The sequence below is a fragment of the Osmerus mordax genome, chromosome 15 (assembly GCF_038355195.1).
Source record: "Osmerus mordax isolate fOsmMor3 chromosome 15, fOsmMor3.pri, whole genome shotgun sequence".
Classification (NCBI taxonomy): Eukaryota; Metazoa; Chordata; class Actinopteri; order Osmeriformes; family Osmeridae; genus Osmerus; species Osmerus mordax.
In genome coordinates, this window is record NC_090064.1 from 14,348,627 (window position 1) to 14,366,053 (window position 17,427).

Genomic DNA, 17,427 nt, shown 5'->3' on the forward strand with positions numbered 1-17,427 from the left:
CAGCTTCCCAGCTTCGGTCAGCTTGGCCAGGTCCTTCTCCACCTCTGAAGATGAAACACACAGGAGCAGGGATCTGAATGGATGCACAGCAGACGGGCTAAGCACCAAGGAGCTGTAGGCCAACACATGCAGTGTAAAAAGAACACAGACTTGTATGGACATGTTGAAGTCTTTCATTTGTCCAATGAACTGATTCGTGCCAAATGCACACACCATGTTTGTACTTAGTACCAAGTATGTTTATGCTTCATACTAAAACCTGTTCATGACAGGGCTCATTCATGTATAAGACAACAACCCACATCACAGTCTTCATAAAAGGGAAGAGAAACTGTTTTCTTTCTCATGTTTGGCCTTTCACTGGTCAATGATAGCAATATTTACAAACTCTGTAAATTGTGGGGGATCCTACTTGATGTTAATACAGCCACATGTTCACATTGAGCTCCACTGAAACTCAGAAACAAAATTATATTTGCCTGCTTCATTGGTAGTTACAAAAACAGTTTTGTTTGGGAAAATATTTCAACTGCCAACTTGTGATGTGAACATCTGTAACACTCCTCTTCTGTTTCTTTTCTCTCTTAGACACCAAGGATTTGGGCAAATCAAGCTGGGAGTTATCATGCGAGAGTGGTATTTTGAGGAATGACTCACCACTAACTATTCCTGGGGAGTCATGTACGTGTGACATTAAATAAATAGCACGTAGAGGCATGACATGTATTTCAAAAACCTTGACTTCCAAGTTTATGACCAAACGGTGCCCTATCCAAAACAAGCAACATTTTTCCATGCTGAAAAATTTGAAACACATGGTCCTCCTCGCCGATTAACATCCTTCTTTTCAACGTCTCTACCAAACTGTACTACGCCGAAATGCAGCTCTGGGATATAATTGAGTTTGTTTGAAAAAAACATCCAAATTGTTTTGGGTACTGTCCTTCCGGGACCTCGTGCATTTAATTCTGTGTCATGGATAATTAAATTGCAGTTTCTGTAGTTAATCAAGCCTAATTGTAAAAAGGTCAGGCCAGTCCCTTGTGGCGAGGAGCAGAGCAGATATGGAGACTCATCCACATGTTCTGTCTGATGTAGACGCCGTGATGCTGGATACGTGGGCTGTTCCAAGCCCTGATCTACACTTGTTTGTTCTCTATAGCAACAGAAGATAAAATACAAAGTGTTTGCACTCTGGCCTTTAGTTTCAGGTTCCGCGTGGGGTGTTCCCGTGGGGGGTTATTGGCACTGAACAACTAGCATCATTTTGGGGAAAGACTATAAGTATGTTTCTACATCTATGCCTGTGCGTGTATCGTGTTTGGATGAGAAAGTTAGTGTAGAGAAAGAGGAACAACTGTATAGGTTTTGTTAGATAGTTAGTTAGTCAGCTATTTACATTACTTGAGGTTGTTCAAGGATGATGCCTGCCCTGTCTACAGCCCTTATCCACCCACACCAGCCCTACCATGACTGGACCAATAGTGGTGTACTCCATGGTAAACAGGATATGCTGATTAATAATCCCTCCCCATAAAGTTGTTATTTCACACTGATGAAAAGATAAACATGGCATTCTTTGGTAGGCAAATCATTTTCCTTTCCGTAAATAGTGGGAGAGATGATCCAGTCCTGTTTTTACTGTAAGTGAGATGACATTCTCGTCCCTCTGTCACGGGTATCAGGACCGCACTGAGCAAGGGAGAAGCCCTCTACGCTGCACTGCTCACTTCATTTAGTCCCTCTACAGACCATGATATGCAACAACATCTACAGTACTAGAAAGATTCAAAGGGCCAAGAGCAAAGGAGAGAGTGACAGTAAACAAGAGAGAGAGAGAGCAATAGAGAGAGAGAGAGAGAGAGAGAGAGAGAGAGAGAGAGAGAGAGAGAGAGAGAGAGAGAGCAATAGAGAGAGAGAGACAGAGAGAGAGAGCAAGAGAGAGAGAGAGGAGAACCAGAGACACATCGAGGGAGAAAGAAACAGAGACAGATATAATCTATTATAAACTCTTTGATCAGAAGCGGAGCACTTAGTGAGAGTACAGGACCACAGAACGCCACATGACCATTTAGAACACACGCGATCTTGACTGACTCCGAACTCGGCTCCATCCTGAAAGCAACGCTTAACGACTTATCTCCAGCCTGGACTAGATCTGCAGTCAGAGGGGGGAAGCTCTGCTCCCCGAATAACTTGAAATTGTAGGCTTGTGATCAGAGATAAATGATGTTGAACTGAGAAGATTGTCTTGAACTGTAGAGTGTTACAATTCCCCCCACTACACACACACACACACACACACACAGCCGCCTACAATAGATTCATTTGTGCATGACCATTTCATTAAAGCATATCAAACATCGTCTTCAAGAAGTCGCCCATCGGTCATTTCCTTGAGTATTACGAAATAATGGAGATTCTCCTCTCTTTTTAGTTAGGAGTTAGGAGAATTCGTCCAACCACGTAATTGAGGGTAAGAAGATGAGATAAAAGGAGAAACTTTGGCTCCAAACATGGAAAACATTAGCAGCTAATAAAGGCATGAAAGGGGGGCGAATTAGCTCGTTCGGCGGCCTAATTCAACTGCCTAGTGGGAGCTCTCCGTTTGAATATACAGTAACTCGGCGTAAAACAACTCCAAATCAATACCATCTGAGAACCACGGGGACGGGGAAAAGGGTTGCGAACACACAGTCCTCCTCTTGTGCCCTCAGAGTGCCAGTGTGTGGTTTTGTTCACTAGCTAGCACACAGGCGGGCAAAGCAGTCAGGCGGGCGAGCACACAGTCAGGCCATGCAGTGCCAATGAATGAGCAGATAGAGGAGTTCATAACAGCTGGGACCAGTGCTGGATGACATTAATAGCTGTGCTAAATGGGACCAATGTGCTAGACATAAGTCTGGAATGCAGAGATGTACGTGGCATAACTGGCAAAACCCAGAAGAGAGAGAGAGAGAGAGAGAGAGAGAGATACAAAGAAGAGAGAGGAGCGATACATAGGAGAGATAAGGAGAGCGAGAGAGAAAGAGGAGAGATACAGAGAGGAGAGAGGAGAGAGAGATAGAGATAGGAGAGAGAGAAAGAGTAGGGAGAGAAGTCATGCGTAAACAAACAACTGGTTGACACATGTCTTGAATTTGACAGTGTGCATTGCCACATCGCCTTTGGTCTACTCTCAAAACCTTGATCTGGCTAATAAATTAATAATTTTTCAATCGTAACCCTGCGGCGACCATTCTCTGAGTCATCCAGACATCACGTCTGTCAAAGACCACAGGGATTAAACCAGAGCGAAGCAACTCCACTGCTTTCCAAATGACTCAGTTCGCAGTATGCCGTTAGACGTCACATTACTTAATGACTTTGCAATGTTGGACTCATTGAATTCATAAGTCCAAAGGTAAGTGTTTACTTTTGTTGTAAATTCTTTACTTACGAGATCAGTTTTTTTAATTAACCATTCAAATTCCACTGGCCTTAAGTAGGGTTTTTGGCCCTGTCTTCTACTTACTTTCCTCTGTCTCTGTCTCTGTCTCTGTCTCTGTCTCTGTCTCTGTCTCTGTCTCTGTCTCTGTCTCTCTCTCTCTCTCTCTCTCTCTCTCTCTCTCTCTCTCTCTCATCCCTCTCTTTTTCTCTTTATATCTTCCCCCCTCCTCCCCTTCTTCCTCACTCATTCTCTCGCTCGCCTGCATCTTAACACCACCTCCCATACCCCCCCCCCTTTTCTCTCACTTGCTCAAAACTCTCTCTCTCTCCTCAATCTTCCACCCCCTGTCTCTGTCTCTGTCTCTGTCTCTGTCTCTGTCTCTCTGTCTCTCTCTCTCTCTCTCTCTCTCTCTCTCTCTCTCTCTCTCTCTCTCTCTCTCACTTAAAGTTTAAAAGTAAAAAAAAATTTGCGCATGTGTCTGTCTATCCGTGTCTGGATGTAAAAGCAGCCTGTTTGATCTGGGTTACCCGCAGTGTTTCTCACTATATAAACCCAACCCCAGTTCCACTACACACTACTATGACCTAAACACACACCCACGCACACCCACGCACAGACACACAAACACACGTACAGACACACACGCACACACAGCCAGTGGCCTACCAGCGAGGTGTTTGCCCATGCTCTCCAGCTCCTTGGAGAAGAGGGAGTCGCTCAGAAGCAGTCCTGTCTGGCTAGACGAGCTCCCGCCCCTCGCAGCCTTCACATCCGTCTCCCAGACTGCCTGACGCTAAGTCACCAGGGGGAAAAAAACAGAGAGAGAAAGTCACATTAGAAGAAAGACCCTTCAATTAAACGTTTATATATAATATCAGGGGGCTTGCTGAAAAATGTCTGCGCCCATATCTGGTGTAACAAGAGGCAATTATTATTTTTATGGGCATTAGAAAAACATGAGAAACCACAGCGAGTGTAGATGAAAGTGGCTGTGTGGAGCTTGCTCTTCGGGTGAACATCAACCCTGGTCCGTCAGTAGTGGTCCTACACATTTCTGAATAACAATCAATAAATCTACAGGAGTTCTGAACACTAGTCTGCTTGCTGGCAAGGTGCCTGGCAACAGCAATCCCACTATGGCAGTTAACGAACGATAAATCAGACATCTTGGGCTGGATTTTGTATTCTTAGTGTGGACCAAAATAATAGCTTGATACCAAAAATATAAACGATGAAATTCCCAAGAAAAGACTCTGGATGAAGAGTATGGCTGGCTTTGGCACTAATGGTTGCCAGGTTATTCAATAGCTAGGGTCGCCCTACCTATTTTTGGCATTAGACATCATTTGGAAAGGCATCAGTTAGAAAGACAAGGGTTGCCAGGTTTTGTAATTGGAGTACACCTAAGCCTCGTCTTTATCCCTTTGATCCCAAACAAGCGGTCAGATGATCTTGGTAAGCCGGTGGAACATGCATGCGTGTGAGCGTGTTGCACAGGTGAGAAATTCAGTCACTGTGCCACAAACCCTGCAACTTTATCTTAGTTAACCCTACATAAAATAATGTGCTGTTAATGCCAGCTGTGACTTCATTTGATATGCTTAGCATCAACTGACAGACTGCCTCCACAGGATCGAGCGCGTCTGAAGCGGAGATCTGATGATAGACAGACAACCTCACAGCTACATTTATAGACTATCCAAGGGGATAAACCCTGATCATTTTTGGACCCGCGTTCGGAGTGCTCTAAAAACATGCCCGCATAGTAATGGAATGGTGAAAAACAACTGAGCTGGCGGGCCAAGGATAAATGGCAGGACGTGATTCTCGAGGACTCTTGAGTTGGTCCTCCCGCCTGCTAGCGACATGAGGCGTTTTGTGGTGGTGTGACCACAGCCCATCAGTAATTACAGTCCTTTTAAACCAGCAGGCAGGGTGGGTGCTAGTGATTCTCTGCCTCTCTCTGCCTCTCTCTCTCTCCCTCTATCATTTCTCTCTCCCCCTCTCTGGTGGTGTACCCAGTCCAGCAGGATGACATCACGTGTTCCTGACAGCTCCGAGGACAGGACTAACGGACACCAGGTTTTTACAGCTCTGCCCTGCACTGTTCACCTCTCATAGATGTTCTTCAATCACCACTGCTCTGGAACATCTGCACTACTCCACGACAGACAGACAGACAGACAGACAGACAGACAGAGAGACAGGGGTTGCAGACAAAAGACTGGATGGACAACCAGATGGAATAACAGACAGCTGGACTGGATGACAGGCAAACAGACATATGTAATGAGGACCATATCCTGGACACTAGAGACTGCAGGCCACAAGCCTCCCTTCTGGGAAGAAGGGCAGAATACTGAGAACAAGACACACAGGATGTACTCAAGCCTGCAAACAATTCACCTAACAAGATAGCATCACAAAGTAAACAGTCGAGTTAAGAGTACAGATTCAACTTTGAATAAGTTGCTGTCATACAGTGAGGACCATGTGCTGAACCTCCATCCTGTTCATGATCCTCAGTCTAAGATATAGATCTTCAGTCTGAGGTATAGATCTTCAGTCTAAGGTATAGATATTCAGTCTGAGGTATAGATATTCAGTCTGAGGTATAGATCACATAGTTCACATGTTCCTCAATGAGGAACATGTGAACACAGAGAAACAGAGAAACATGCGTTTGGGAGGTCAGGCAGCCGTGGGAAACGTCTTTCGATTCCAGTGGGGTTTTCTAACTCGTTAGTATTTCAGACAGACACCTGGAGCTCCTCAGTATGAACTCATGTCCCTGGCTTGTGACAAGGCTGGAATTCAAACATTTAAACAGGCCTCTGTCCTTGGATTAGCCCTAGAGTGGAAGGGAGGGACACTTGTGTTGGCCTTGTCTGGCTATACAGACTGCTTAATACCCGGTGCTAACTAGACCTTAATAAATCCTTCCCGCAGTCCATTCATGGACTGTTCATTCATGAAATTGTAAACTGTAAATGGTCTGTACATTAATAATACTTGGAATGAGTGAGCTTGTCTAGGGGTAACAACCATTTGTTTTGGGGGTGTAAATGATTATTTGAACCTGGCAGAAGAGCATGTACAATACTATGCAGCCCCCTTCCAAAAGTTCCTAACTGCAAGAAACTTAAGGACATGGGGTAAGTGCATGGGGAAATGTGCTTTTGTTCATCATCTAAGAGCGGTTTGATCCAGCTTTTGTCTTTCTAGATAATGATGTATGTGTTTAGACCTAAAACCAAATAAGTCAAACAGTTTGTGTTTCCTTTCTTCGGGAGGCATGGATGAATGTGTTTCAATCCCTCCAGCTACGCCAAAGAAAATACTTTAAAAGGACTGGGTTTTCATCTTGGAAACGAACCTCTGTTATAATTGTGTAACGAGTTATGAGAATGTTGATGTCACTTGGATAGTTCCACTCCCATCACTGCAAACCCCAAACCTGGTCTGGAACAGGAAAAGGAGAAGGAAGAAGAAGAGAAAAAAAAACGGGAAAAAACCGTAGTGATGCTTCTGTCCAACGAACAAACATGGATCTCATTTCTCATAAAATTGAATCCATGTTTTGAGAGAGCACGAGATCAAGATGTGGAGTCCAGATTTAAATCTTTTACAGTGTACATGTGTGCTGCTATGCGTGTGTGGTCAACAGGAACAGGGACCACAAACCAAAGTGTGTCCAAGCCTACTCTCTCCTGTGTGGCTGACATCGTCAGGGCTGTGGGCCATGCTCTCATCAGCCTCAGTCATGGTGTGGTGCAGCAGGGATGGATAGAGGCCAGAGGACATCCAGCAGATCCAGGCTCTTATGTGGTGGCCTGTTCTGACCTGGTAAACCTGCACCAAGAGAGCTTCTCCACCCTGGCATAAACCGGAAAAGTCGCAGGTCTGAAAATCATTTCCATGTATTCTCAGGTGAATCTCGCCTGCCATTAATTTGGCATTACAGTCTCTGAAAGGCTCTGATAGACCTTTTCCAAAAACACTTTTTTGGTCTTTCTTATGAATCTCTTATAAATTTCTTGTTGATTACAGTAAAAGAAAGAGTATCACAGTCGCCTGGTGGAACTGAGGTCTCAGGCAAGCTTTCTCAAAACAATGAAAAGATAATAGCGGGTTGTTTTCAGGACAAGGGGAAGTGAAGGAGATGAACTGAGGGATGTGGACAGAGAATGGAGAAAGTCAGAGACAGAGAGAAAGACAGAGACAGAGAGAGGGAGATGTGGGGAGGGGGAGAGAGAGAGAGAGAGAGAGAGAGAGAGAGAGAGAGAGAGAGAGAGAGAGAGAGAGAGAGAGAGAGAGAGAGAGAGAGAGAGAGAGAAAGAGAGAGAGAGAGAGAGAGAGAGAGAGAGAGAGAGAGAGCGGAAGAGTGAGACAGAGAGACGTGGGGAGGGGAGAAAGAAAGAAAGAGAGAAAAAAAGAAAGTATGAGACAGAAAGAGAGAAAGAAAGAGGGAGGGAAAGAAAGAAGGAAAGAATGAAAGAAAGAATGAAAGAAAGAAAGAAAGAGAAAGAGTGAGAAGCAAGGGAGAATAGAAAGAAGTCCAGTATAATTTTAAGTTAGCGTGTCTTTCAGTTTTTAGACAGCTTGCTGCAAAAAAATATCTGAGTTATTGCTCGTACATATGAAACCCATCTGGTTCATTTTCTACTTGTTTGGTGTAAGAGGATGTTGTGTAAAATCTTTTAAAGGGTATTTGCAATAACATCATTTTCTCAGTAAAAGTGGCGTTTTGTGTGACATTTGGGACAACTTTAACAACTTTTCCAATAATTTTATCGAAAAGACACAGCCAAGGACAAGAAGTCCATTTATCCATGGATTGATTCTGAATCAATTATCCGAAAAGGAACTGGCAATTGAACAGATTAAAATTGAAAGAGTATGAATTGGCTGAAGTGATATTTTCTTGGTCGCCCACTCTCATCCTGTTGCTAGCCTTGCCTCAGGAGGATGTTAGCTCCAACCCCAGACTTAATGAGTTCCTGTTGCCTTGGCTCAGGGCGGAATAGTTCACCTAATGGCCTGTACAGAGCGCTCCCAGGCGCACGCTCGCAAACACACAATAACACAATTACCACAACCTCTTCTTCAAGCATCCCTCTTGAGGCAGTACAAAGGCAGATTCTATGACACACTGTCTGTGTTGAATGTTGAACCAGATATCTGGAGAGGAACAGCAACAGTCTGCATCTGCATGTCAGGGAAAGGCCCGCTTGCAAAGGGGACAACATAAGAAGTTCAACGTTTTTGAAAGTTCAAAATAAACCTTATAAACATTATAAACATATTTTGTGGCAAAGCACATGATGGAGCAGTGCCTCCGGTCATGCACTTTGAAATGGAAATGAAAGCCATTCTAATCAATACGGTCTTCAGCACTGATAAGATCTCGGAGAGCCATAAACTGTTCAAAGAGGACAGAACTGTGGCAATGCAGATTCGATGTAGCTCGTTATAAAGAAGTCGGAGGGGAAATGCACGTGAAAGTTCAAAGAGTCAGCATCAAGGCTATTGGGTGCTAGCGAGGGCAACTCTGCATGCATTTATGAGCCATCAATTGCTAACAAACAGACTTTTTCTCTTAAAGCTGAATGAGTTGCTATATTTAGAGGAGCTGTCAAAGCCGCAGCAACAAAGTTCTTTTTTCCCAGCACTTTGGTTCTTGGGTCCACTGAAGGTGAGTTATTTGCTTTTGTTTGTATGAGGCTTTGCAAATGAAAAGGCTTGGGTTTCAGCTCCATTTAAAGAAAGCATTAGTTAAAATTCCTGACCGATGGTGACTTTGTAACAACAGTTCTGTTCTGGTCGGCAGTGATGTCGAGGAGGAGGGGACAGCGAGACACGCATGTTTTTGTTTGGTCATGATCAACATCACGCCACCAGCCACAGAGGAGGTGACAGTGAGGGCAGCTCTGGCCTGACTGGGCCCAGGGAGGAGGTGAGTCACTGGGAGAGGATGTAGGGGACTATGGAGGCTCAGAAGGGGAGGTGGGGGAGGTCAACAGGCAGAAGGATTCACCTTTTATCATGTGTCATGTAGCCCTTCAACAGAAATGTGTGTGTTTAGTTAGCTAGTCTCAGAGAGCACACAAGGCTGACTGGAGACAGTCTAACTAAGACAAGGCAAGGCCTGTCCTAGGAGCTCCTTCAGTATTTCATTGAAGATTTCCTTCAAGTTGTCTTTCTGTGTTAAGACAATGATTCGGAGTCGAGCACACACAGAAGCCACATTAAAGGAAGCCACTAATACAGAAGGTCTGGAGGCCCCAAGGAGACAAACCTTTGCAGGATTAAAGCAGTCCTTGGGTCACCTACATGGTACATCACTGAGATCAGTCCTTGGGTCACCTACATGGTACATCACTGAGATCAGTCCTTGGGTCACCTACATGGTACATCACTGAGATCAGTCCTTGGGTCACCTACATGGTACATCACTGAGATCAGTCCTTGGGTCACCTACATGGTACATCACTGAGATCAGTCCTTGGGTCACCTACATGGTACATCACTGAGATCAGTCCTTGGGTCACCTACATGGTACATCACTGAGATCAGTCCTTGGGTCACCTACATGGTACATCACTGAGATCAGTCCTTGGGTCACCTACATGGTACATCACTGAGATCAGTCCTTGGGTCACCTACATGGTACATCACTGAGATCAGTCCTTGGGTCACCTACATGGTACATCACTGAGATCAGTCCTTGGGTCACCTACATGGTACATCACTGAGATCAGTCCTTGGGTCACCTACATGGTACATCACTGAGATCAGTCCTTGGGTCACCTACATGGTACATCACTGAGATCAGTCCTTGGGTCACCTACATGGTACATCACTGAGATCAGTCCTTGGGTCACCTACATGGTACATCACTGAGATCAGTCCTTGGGTCACCTACATGGTACATCACTGAGATCAGTCCTTGGGTCACCTACATGGTACATCACTGAGATCAGTCCTTGGGTCACCTACATGGTACATCACTGAGATCAGTCCTTGGGTCACCTACATGGTACATCACTGAGATCAGTCCTTGGGTCACCTACATGGTACATCACTGAGATCAGTCCTTGGGTCACCTACATGGTACATCACTGAGATCAGTCCTTGGGTCACCTACATGGTACATCACTGAGATCAGTCCTTGGGTCACCTACATGGTACATCACTGAGATCAGTCCTTGGGTCACCTACATGGTACATCACTGAGATCAGTCCTTGGGTCACCTACATGGTACATCACTGAGATCAGTCCTTGGGTCACCTACATGGTACATCACTGAGATCTGGTCTGGTGATTATCATGCTTGTCTATCCGTGGTGGTGTGGGACCAGTCTACCCAGAGATCAGAGAAGTGGGGAAGGGACTGTGCCAAGCACAGCCTGGAGAGAGAGAGAGAGAGAGAGAGAGAGAAGAGAGAGAGAGAGAGAGAGAGAGAGAGAGAGAGAGAGAGAGAGAGAGAGATGGAGAGAGACAGAGAGATGGAGAGAGAGATGAAAAGAGACAGAGAGAGAGCGAGAGAGAGAGATGGAGAGAGAGAGAGAGAGAGAGAGAGAGAGAGAGAGAGAGAGAGAGAGAGAGAGAGAGAGAGAGAGAGAGAGAGCAAGAGAGAGAAAGAGGCCCCTGCAACATATCTGCTGAAACCCAGACAAGTTGCTATGGAAATATAAATCAAACCATGACAACAGCGCCCCAAATCATACACTGTTACATTGCGTCACACTAATTATCTTATTTAAATTATAAAATTCCCCCTGCCTGATTTGATGACTGCTAACACCCTGACAAAGGGAATAGGGGAGGGGTTTGATTCAAACATTTAATCATATAACTGCTTATAGTGGAAACCAAGAAAAACATTCAGAGGAAATGACTCCAGCTATTGCTTTCGGAACATATCTGTCTTTATGAGCCAATTATCACCTAAAGAGGCTAGCACAGACACAGCAGTCGCTGAACTAATGACAAACATTAACGGTGGTAACTTTTCCAGCATCCCTATAGTTGTACTGCTCCGTGCTTAAGCGATATACATTAAGACATCCTTTACCTCAGGACAAGCATCCACTATGAAGGGGATTGCAGACAGAAAACAACCTCTCTTATTTCGTTTGTTCGGTTTTTTTGCAGTTATTCTAGTTTCCATACTTTAAACTGTATCAGGGCACTGTTCCAGTAAAGTTGAAGTAGTTTTTGCTTTACTTCTGTGCAACCATTGGCTTTAGCCTTAGTCCATCCCATTACCAACACAGACGACTGATTCTGTGTGCTTGGACAGCTGCAGCAACCAGGGTGGATCACTGCGGTCATTTGCATCAAAGCGTGAACGTGTACAGTTTTTGTATGAGGTCAACCATTGTTTGTCCCAAGAAGTGACTCATCTCATAAAAGAATTGCACTTTGTTTTCCAATTCTGTACCATTCTGAACCTCAAGCCCCAACCCCCTTGTCGGAGCTGTTAAGCTAACACGCTTTTAGGAAAGACAAATTACATTAGCCTTTCAAAAATCACCCAAAACAAGCAATTAAAGAAAAAGCGACCACATTGAGCTTTGTAACACTGCAATAGGTGACAGAAGTAGTTCAAACTGCCTTCTCCAGATGGGATACATTACAATTTATCGGGCTGGAGACTGTGTGTGTGTGTGTAGGTGTGTGTGTGTGTGTGTAGGTGTGTGTGTGTGTGTATGTGTGGTGCTGAGACCTGGAGACTGTTTACAGTAGTAAATGTGGTCTGTCTCAAGAGGGCCTCTTGGTTAGTGTGTGTGAGTGGGACTCCTGTCAGCCTGGGCAGTGGGAAGGAGAGCTGGCTGAGAGCTGCTGTATTTCACAGAGGAGAAACACGTCTCTCTGGAGGGTCTCACTGGGTTCACGGCCTGACGCAATCCAAGGATCAAACTTGTGCAATGAAAACCGGTGACGGGGTTGCCAGGTTTGACAAACGAACAGACTCCCTTCCACCGGCTCAGAGACATCTCTCTAGCCTTCTGATTTGAGGGCTGCTTAATCCAATGTACTACTGGAAGGGGGTTTGGATTCAGCAGGGTACCCTGCTGCCAGCGAGTCTGGAGTCTCCTTCCATCTGGTACGCACACTGAGAGCAGCAGCGGCTCCAAACCCCCTTATTTGGTCCGTAAAAGAGCCGTAAAAAGCTTTTCCAACACTTGGTTTGGATAATTAAACAAAGGTATCGCCGTCTCCACCGAGGTCCCTTTATTAGCAGCATGTGAGTGTCTGTGGTGCCCCAGCGCGGGCCTGCCTGTGATGTCTGCTTGGAGGAAAGGCCTTATAGGCTACATCAATACGGCAGCGGGACCGTGGCCCCCCGTCGCACGGGGGAGTCCGCACGCTACACGGCCACGGAACACTGCCGTGTGCATTTCTCTAAACTCTGAATATGCGGTCGAGGTGTATCGAAATTCGAACGTAGCCCTATCAGAAATAGCAATGGGGAATATTCTATTCCCAGAGTCCCTGGGGAGGTTTGCAAAACGATGCCAGGAGATCCCTAATTAGGTGTATCACTTTGTTCAACTGTCTCAGTCATTGTGTAAAACGGGAATTCTCTGTAAAGAAGGATCATTTCGGCTCAGGACTGTCCTAATAGCTGGATGATTGAGGCGGTTTTCACCCTCTCTTTCACATGGTAACTGATGAGGGGTAAAGTGATCCGGGTTGTTTGGTGACGGACGGAGGGATGGAGGGAGGGAGGAATCTAGAGATGGAGGGACGGAGAGAGGACACTCACGGGGCTCGACACCTGAGACGCGCTCTCACATTCCTGCTCTCGCCCCATTGTCGTCTCCACCCCAGGCAATGGACCTGCTCCAGATGGTGCACGAACACACACACACACACACGCAGGCAGATATTGGCACACTTAAACACACTTAAACACACAGAGGAGTATCACACACTCAACCCTGAAAGATTCAGTTAATATTACATCTTGCATGAAATATGTGGAAGCTGTTGAGCCAGCGGTGACAGAGCACATTCTGCAGTACTCACAGGAGACGTCCGGCACTGCGCTCGGCGGTTTGACTGCTTCTTCAGGCCTTCCGTCTGTCACACTGTCCCCCTGCAGCCTGCGACAGAGGACACAACAGCACACATCAACCTCCACACATACAGGGGCAGTGGTGGAACCCAAACTGTTGTTTATCCACTGGTTTGACCCCAAACTCAAATTTCAGCTCTGTATTTTTCCATGGTTTAAAGCTAGAGTCCCAGTACTGTATATGTAGTGCCAGTGTGTGAGGTGAAAGTGAGAAGAGAGGCAGGGGTTGAGTCTCTCCCTCTTACACAACATGAGGCAGAAGTCATGTGACCCAGGAAAGGTATTGCAGATGGTAACATAGGGGACAGCTTAGAGATGTTCACCCTATCACAGCATCGGGAACCACGGTCAGATGGAATCTGATTGGCAGAGAAGCCCTCACCACCAGATCCTCAAGATCCTCCAAGTGATATAAAATCAAGAACATCAATAGAATGAAATCTTAGCAAATACCCTGATGAAATGCCACTGACCTTAGTTTTAGGGGACTAGACAAGGATGCAGATAATCCTGCCAACTGCTATATGAAAACATTACCCTGCAGTTTCCCGATGGTCCACAATCGGAACGATTATGCATCGTCCTCAGTTCCAAACCCTCATGGTCCCTACCAGATCTATCTGCCTTGAGGAGAAAGGGGAGCTTGTTGGGAAAGATTTGACAGTCTCCTTTTGTGCTGTTAAAGGATTTAGGGCTCTCAGAGATGGGAAAGCATACTGTGGGCAAAAGACAAACTGTTATCGAAATGCTTTATTAACTGGAATGCAAACTAGCAATCTGTCGTCCATTTTGCGGTCAGTAGATGGTGAGGTCACACAGCATTTTCTCTGCGCTTTCCTTGCCGACAAACGAACTTGCATACTGCACATACTTTTTGCATCAGCAGAATTTCTTTTTCAAGAGTATATATTTAGAGACTGTAAATCCCACTATGTATCCTGTTTAAGTCGACACTACTCCAGTTGTGAATATAGCCTTTGCGCTTTTTTCCATGTCAACATAATAACCGTCAACCAAAAGACAAAGGAAAAGCCATCCGTGTTGTGTTAATGGAGGGGGGGGGGGTGGTGTTCCCCTTACCATCACATACCTACATGACAAATCGAAAACCAAAGTGGTGCTTTTCAACGTCGTCAGCAAGACCCCACTGAATAAAGCCCAGAGCCAGTGACCCTTAGAACATCCCTGCATCCAATCAGCATCGAGTCCCTACTCACCACCATTCCCCCCCACTGCATTCCATGTATGAAAACAATTAATATAATGAGGCCTGGAGGTCTGGTGGACGAGAGAGGGGCTCTGCTCTGCTTGTGGGGCTGGGCCGACGGGCCCTCGAGGGCTGGGTAGACAGAAGGGACAAGTCCTGGGTTGGTGTCTGGGACGTGTTTGCTGTGGAGGTTTTTGCGGCCGGGAGCGCAGGGCCGTTAAGGGAAGCAGCCGGGGTCTATAAAGACGGGAGGTGAAGGGTGAGGCTAACCACAGGGACATGCCCGCAGCACGGAGGCTGCACAACACACAACACTTCACACAGGCTGGCAGCGACGTCCGGGGGAGGAAACAGGCCTTTTCCTGCCCTGAACACACAACACACACACACACAAGCTAAATATGCACACACAACACATTAAAGCATGTACACCACAAAAAGACAGGGACCCACAAGTTTTAGGTTGGTGAGGTGACACGGTCTGGCCTCTCTGGACACAACGCCTCCACAGCAACATCTGAAGGCTTCCTCCTCACCACATGAGGAGCGCAAGACGGACTCGTCTCCTGAGAACAAACACAGAAGCTACGGGCAGCTACGGGGCCTGATCACAGAGGACCGTGTGCTGTGAGGAAGTGTCACTGCAATCCAGCACCAAACGTGACAAACCCATCCCCACAGCCTAATGCATTCATACCCCTCCATGCCATGGGAGTGAACAGATGTTTCTTGAACACACCTTCCAGACACCATGGGTGTGGGTGATGGGGTAGGGAACAGAAGGCTGAACCCCCCCCCCACACACACACACGCACACACACGCACACACACACACACACAGCTCTGCTAGCACAGGGGCCCCACAGGGCTGAGGCACGGCGAGGTGAGGCCTGTACATGAATAAACACCCTCGCCGGGGAAACCGAGATTTGTCACCTCTGTGCTGCAGGTGTGGATTAGAACGTCATCTACTCTGTGACGAGAGGGGGACAACACGGCGGCTTGGTCCCATTTCTATCGCTAGATCCTTAACGGGTCCGTCCTCATTATCACGTCTGGCAACTACACATCCGAACATCTTTTTATCAGAACAAGTTCACAGCAGTACGGCCCATGGTTTAGTGTGGTATTTGTCCGATGAAAAGTTCATAACACAATAGGAAACCCTGTCTGTTTGTCTGAGTGGGGAAGGGTATGTGAGGAATGTCTGTCGAACCCTCTAATTTTAGGAGAGAAGCTCTCTGTCACACAAAGACCCAGTCACCCCAGGTCTCCCCCCCTCCCCCGACACACACACACACACACACACACACACACACACCACAGCGGTATGACCGTGAGGACAGCGTGTGTCCTGCAGACATGCCGGTGAAGGGAAGACTGTGAAGGCAGAGGGTCAGAGGTCAAGCAGCATGGACAGACAGAGTCTGCTTCACAAAGGCTTTACAGTGTGTGTTTTAACACACCGCCTCAATGGGATTCCCAGAAAGCCCATCAAATCTGCCCCCCCCCCCCCTTCCCCCCCCTCACACCGAAATCTGCTCTCCCCACAGGACACCCCCTAAACCAAGCCTCCCCGGAGGCCTGCATGTGTGGAGAGGACCAGGCTGGGCCTGGACACTTGCTCTGTGTGTGTGGGGGGTGCGTTTTTGTGGGTTTGTGTGGCGTGTGTGAGAATGCCTATATCTGCTTGTGTGTGTGTGTGTTTGAATAACACCCATATAATAGAGGCCATGCTTTAAACATAAAACCCAAAAGTCCAAAGTTTGTCCAGAGCAGTGATGTGTCTCCTCACCAAACAGCAGTTTGAAAGGCTGGGGCTCGATCGCCAGTGAAGCAAAGGGAGGACTTGGTGGTTAAGTTAAAGAGGACGGAGCAAGAATTTGGCGTGAACAGGAGGCAGGAGAGGGGAAGAGAGGCAGGAGAGGGAAGAGGAGGGCAGGAGGAGGGGAAGAGAGGCAGGAGAGGGAAGAGAGGCAGGAGAGGGAAGAGAGGCAGAGAGGGAAGGAGAGGCAGGAGAGGGGAGGAGAGGGCAGGAGAGGAGCAGGAGGCAGGAGAGGAAGGAGAGGCAGGAGAGGGAAGAGAGGCAGGAGAGGGAAGAGAGGCAGGAGAGGGGAGGAGAGGCAGGAGAGGGAGGAGAGAGGCATGAGAGGGAGGAGAGGCAGGAGAGGGAAGAGAGGCAGGAGAGGGAAGAGAGGCAGGAGAGGGAAGAGAGGCAGGAGAGGGAAGAGAGGCAGGAGAGGGAGGGAGAGGCAGGAGAGGGAAGAGAGGCAGGAGAGGGAAGAGAGGCAGGAGAGGGAAGAGAGGCAGGGAGAGGGAGGAGAGGCAGGAGAGGAGCAGAGGCAGGAGAGAGGAAGGAGAGGCAGGAGAGGGAAGAGAGGCAGGAGAGGGAAGAGAGGCAGGAGAGGGAGGAGAGGGCAGGAGAGGGAAGAGAGGCATGAGAGGAAAGAGAGGCAGGAGAGGGAAGAGAGGCAGGAGAGGGAAGAGAGGCAGGAGAGGGAGGAGAGGCAGGAGAGGGAAGCAGAGGCAGGAGAGGGAGGAGAGGCAGGAGAGAGCAGAGACAGGAGAGGAAGGAGAGGAAGGAGAAGCAGGAGAGGCAGGAGAAGCAGGAGAGGCAGGAGAGGCAGGAGAACCAGGAGAGGCAGCAGATGTCTTGATCTGTCCTGTGAGAGAGACACTTCACAGCACTAAAGACCGGGCCC

The 17,427-nt window shown here is 47.2% G+C and overlaps 1 protein-coding gene and 1 long non-coding RNA gene across 3 annotated transcripts in view; one reads left to right on the plus strand and one right to left on the minus strand.

The window, feature by feature from the left end:
* Nucleotides 1-17,427, plus strand: part of cpa6 (carboxypeptidase A6) — a 96,253-nt gene that overhangs the window by 32,149 nt on the left and 46,677 nt on the right. The gene's annotated exons all lie outside the window — the stretch shown is intronic.
* LOC136957720 (uncharacterized) lies at nt 8-13,591 on the minus strand. The gene is made up of 3 exons (XR_010878321.1): nt 13,470-13,591; nt 4,097-4,223; nt 8-44 (listed from the first exon to the last, which is right to left on the minus strand). It is a non-coding gene; the product is annotated as an uncharacterized lncRNA (long non-coding RNA).